Here is a 4,951-nt window from a genome sequence, read left to right as displayed (position 1 = left end):
GAACCCATATCGTCGGGTTAGGCCCATAGGCGACGAAAAATACCCCTTAGCGGACGATTTTGAGACGTTGTCTATCAGAACTTTTCTTGTAGTGACATGTATATTTGTTTGTTTCCCTCAACTCTTATGCTTGCTATTTAACCTTGCTAGCCAAAGACCTGTACTGAGAGGGAATACTTCTCGTGCATCCAAACCTGAACCCAAACCTATGCCATTTGTGTCCACCATATCTACCTACTGCATGGTATTTTCTCGCCATTCCAAGTAAATACTTCATGTGCTACCTTTAAACAATTCAAAACTTATTACTCTTTATTTGTGTCAATGTTTTATAGCTCATGAGGAAGTATGTGGTGTTTTATCTTCCGAGTCTTGTTAGGCAGCCTCCACTAATGGACTAGTGGCTTCATCCACTTATCCTATAATTTTGCAATAAGAGGCGGCAACGGGTTCCCAGCCCCAACTAATCAACTTTCATTAATAATTCTCTTCACATGTTTTGCCCTTGATTCATCGGTAAGCAACTTAATTTTGCAATAGACACTCCTCCATGGTATGAGATTGTTGGAAGGCACCCGAGGATTCGGTTAGCCATGGCTTGTGTAAGCAAAGGTTGGGGGAGTGTCATCCTTAAATAAACTAAAGTACATGTGTAAACAAAAGAGAAGAGGGATGATCTACCTTGCTTGGTAGAGATAACGTCCTTCATGGGAGCCGCTCTTTGGAGGTACTGTTTGGCAAGGGGGTTAGAGTACCCGCTACCGATCGTTGACAACGACAAACACCTCTCAAAACTTTACTTTTATTCTCTTTATATGATTTCAAAACTGAAAAAAGCTCTAGCACATGATTTAATCCCTGTTTCCTCTGCGAAGGGCTTTGTCTTTTACTTTATGTTGAGTCAGTAAACCTATTTCCCTCCATCTCAAGCAAGCATTTGAGTTGTTGTAATCAAACTATTATATTGTGATTTGCTTCATCATGTCTTTACTCTTTCTTGTTTAGTACAAATTTTACCTGAATGAATATAGCTTTGAAAGTCATCAATGATTAATATGATTGAGTATGGAAGTTTACCATAAGTTTTAATATGAGAGTGCTGCTCAATAGATAAAGTATAATCATGTAGCTGTTCTCTGACCAAGAACAAAGTTTGCCATCACCAATTATGATTTCTTATGCACCTTTATTTGTGATTACCTTATACTTGTTTCAAGTTGAGTTATATGAGAAAGTTGTTTATTATAATGTCTTGTGTGAATGAATATGATGCTTCTTGTCCGTATTTTGTTTATCGACTCTTCACTACATAAACATGTGGTCCTGTTTACCGAGTTCAGTTTCGCTTGGGGACAAGCGAAGTCTAAGCTTGGGGGAGTTGATACGTCCAATTTGCATCACTATTTTATATCATAATTTGTCTGTTATTCATTGATATATTTCATATTGGGACACAATACTTATGTTATTTCATCTATTTTGCATGTTTCATGATTATTTGGAGATCGTGCACCGGAGCCGGGATTCTGCTTGGAAAAAGCACCGTCGGGATGCAATATTTCGGAAGATCAACTGTGGAAGGAAATTTCACCAAAAATCCTATTTTTCCAGATGACGAAGGAAGCCAGAAGGGGGAGCCAGCTGGACCCAAGGTGGGCCCAGACCATAGGGCGGCGCGGCCCATGGCCTTGTCGCGCCACCTTGTGGTGTGGGGGCCCCACAACCCCTTTCGCCCCCTTTTCTTCGCGAAACCCTTCGTCCCGAAGACCTAAGCCACAGAGGGATCCTCACGAAGGGTTACAGCCGCCTCTGCGGGGCGGAGAACACCGAGAGAGAAAAGAGCTCTCCGGCGGGCGGGAATCCGCCGGGGAAATTCCCTCCGGAGGGGAAATCGACGCCATCGTCACCGCCATCGAAGCTGGACATCATCTCCATCACCATCATCATCATCTCCACCATCATCACCGCCGTCTCCACCGCTGGACATCGTCACCGCTGTAGCAATTTGGGTTTGATCTTGATTGTTTGATAGGGGAAACTCTCCAGTGCATTGATTTCTACTTGTTATTGATGCTATTGAGTGAAACTATTGAACCAAGGTTTATGTTCAGATTGTTATTCATCATCATATCACCTACGATCATGTTCCATATGATGTCTCGTGAGTAGTTCGTTTAGTTCTTGAGGACATGGGTGAAGTCTAAATGTTAGTAGTGAATTATGGTTGAGTAATATTCAATGTTATGATATTTAAGTTGTGGTGTCATTCTTCTAGTGGTGTCGTGTGAACGTCGACTACACGACACTTCACCATTTATGGGCCTAGGGGAATGCATCTTGTACCCGTTTGCCAATTGCGGGGTTGCCGGAGTGACAGAAACCTAAACCCCCGTTGGTATATCGATGCAGGAGGGATCGCGGGATCTCGAGTTTAAGGGCTGTGGTTAGATTTATCTTAATTACTTTCTTGTAGTTGCGGATGCTTGCAAGGGGTATAATCACAAGTATGTATTAGTCCTAGGAAGGGCGGTACATTAGCATAGGTTCACCCACACAACACTTATCAAAACAATGAAGATTAATCAGCTGTATGTAGCGAAAGCACTAGACTAAAATCCCGTGTGTCCTCAAGAACGTTTGGTCATTATAAGTAAACAAACCGGCTTGTCCTTTGTGCTAAAAAGGATTGGGCCACTCGCTGCAATTGTTACTCTCGCATTTTACTTACTCGTACTTTATTCATCTGTTACATCAAAACCCCCTGAATACTTGTATGTGAGCATTTACAGTGAATCCTTCATCGAAACTGCTTGTCAACACCTTCTGCTCCTCGTTGGGATCGACATTCTTACTTATCGAAGATACTACGATACACCCCCTATACTTGTGGGTCATCAGTCCACCCTGAAATCTACGGGAATAATGGGACCGGCATGGACCCAGGGTCGGGGCATGCAACAAAGGGTGGGTGTTCGAGGTAGCGGAGGAACATGATTGGCTAGACCTTATACCGGGCCTCACACCGAAGGAAGTGTGGACGGGAAAGCTGCACGGTTGGCACCAAGGTTAAGATCTCTTATGGGTAAAGCAACACACCTCTGCAGAGTGTAAAGAACCGTGACCTGTCACTCCTCGTTCCGGGATATGGAAGCTACGAACGCGGCCGAAAAGGAGCTCCATGAAGTTCTAGTAAACCGGTGAAGGCTGACGGACATAGCTCTTTGAAATAAAAGCAATCTCTTGAAGAAATGTTTATCAAAACCTGCATTGGTATTAGACTTTACTGGTCTAATATCGTAGCTAGTGCATTAAACACCTCTTATCTATAATGAACTTGTTGAGTACGCTCGTACTCATCCCACTCTTAAATCCCTTGCTTAGATTGTCCGAATCGTGCTGGAGGAGGACTACGACAACCCTGAAGGAGCCGAAATCATCGGCTATGAAGAACCAGATCTCTCTGGAGGTATTGAAGGCATAGACTACCTCATAGTCTACGAAACCGGGGAGGCTTCCGGAGGAGATCAAGCCTAGAAGCACCGAGTAGTAGTATTAGCCGAGCAGTGCGAACTCTTAGTACTTAGCTGCTCGAGGAAATAAATGTATAACCTAATGAAACTTCTATATTGTAAGTTAAGTTGGGTTCGCCTCGAACCCAGGAGTATTCCTCTTAGGACCCAAGAGGAGCTCCGAGACGATATGTGTATTATGCTTGTAATAATAAATGAATGAGTTATGGACCTGCTATGTTCTGTTGTACTACTGTTATCACCAGATTTTGACCAAGTCCGGAGATGGGCCGTGATCGAAGAAAGGCTTAGAAGACATGTATATGAAGTGTCTCTGGCACGGCCTTGTGCGAGAATTTGGGCTAGATTGCCCGTGTATCTGTATATTATGGCAGATTTAGAATTAAGAGATAGACTTTAGTCGTACGCAGCTAGGATTATTCCTAAGGTAGAAAGTCCACGGACTATAAATATGTATCTAGGGTTATTGAGAAAGGAGGACGATCACGTTCACAACAAATCAATCTAGGGGCATCGCCACCCCTTGTTTCGAGGGTTTCTCCTGGGTAAGCAACATGCTGCCTAGATCGCATCTTGCGATCTAGGCAGTATCAGTTTATTCGTCATTGGTGTTGCTCGTGCTGAAGCTTTTTTGATGGCGAGCAACACTCTTTATCGTAGATGTTTTGGGGCTGACGTCGATGCTTTCATGATATACTTGCTTAGCTACGCTACCCCTTGATATCTAGCTGCCCTTACACCTATCTTAGGTGTAAGGGCAGCATCTTGCTTGCTCTTTATTTAGTAGATCTGATCCGTTATAGTTGTTCCTTGTTCTTCAAGGATTGGTTTGATATCCGCATGGTTAGGCCTTACAAACGGATTGAACGATCCGGTAGTGCGTAAGGTGTGGTTGATTAGGTCCTAAAGGGATTGTTCCGGGGATCAACTTCATGTTGGTTTTTAGGCCTCGCTAGGGCTGGTTTTCCATCATCTTACGTATCTGCTAGGCTCAATTACGCGTAGGATGTTCCGGTTATGCGGTGAAAACCCTAGACTATCGTAGATTAGTTTAGCTTGATATTGATAAAGCATGATCCCCATGTCATTGTAAATCTAACGTGAACCATGGGGCAATCGGCTCTTTGAGCCGATCCACAGGGCAACCTAAGAGCCGATCGGGGCTCGTATTTAATGTTTACGTGTTTGCCATGCAGGAAACTAGTCGAAGCGATCCATCACCTTCCTGACCAGGTATAGGTCAGGTGGCACGCCCTCGCAACCGCCAGGACGTGCGCTAGAGGCATTGCGGGCCATCGCCCGAGGGACCAGGATCCACCGCAGTCCTGGGAGCCTCCCGGCTCTACGGTGTTGCCCGTCGCTGCTCGCCGGTGGGTTTTTGGTAGGCAACACATTCTGGCACGCCCGGTGGGACAAGCTAC

This window comes from Lolium rigidum, chromosome 5, assembly GCF_022539505.1.
Source record: "Lolium rigidum isolate FL_2022 chromosome 5, APGP_CSIRO_Lrig_0.1, whole genome shotgun sequence".
Classification (NCBI taxonomy): Eukaryota; Viridiplantae; Streptophyta; class Magnoliopsida; order Poales; family Poaceae; genus Lolium; species Lolium rigidum.
This window is presented reverse-complemented; position numbering follows the sequence as displayed.